A 305-nucleotide genomic window follows, 5' to 3' on the forward strand; every position below is an offset into this window, starting at 1 on the left:
GGTATAGTATAACCAAAAACAAATTCAATTACCATTAAACCATAACCATGCAATTCCATTATCCAAAACCACCATTAATGCATAGAAAGCATAATTAAAATCATAAGAACTCAAAACCAAGCCTTTAACATCAAAACCCCCAAATCAATGATTGAAAACCAAAACCATGCAAAAGTAAAAACCATGAAATCAACCATATAACCATGCATTTAATTGAAATTACAAGTAGGAAAGAGAATCATGCCTTAAAACAAGAAGATTGATGGAAAGAATTCACCAAGACAAGCCCTAAAGTAATCTCTTAG

Source organism: Capsicum annuum, chromosome 10 (assembly GCF_002878395.1).
Source record: "Capsicum annuum cultivar UCD-10X-F1 chromosome 10, UCD10Xv1.1, whole genome shotgun sequence".
Lineage (NCBI taxonomy): Eukaryota > Viridiplantae > Streptophyta > Magnoliopsida > Solanales > Solanaceae > Capsicum > Capsicum annuum.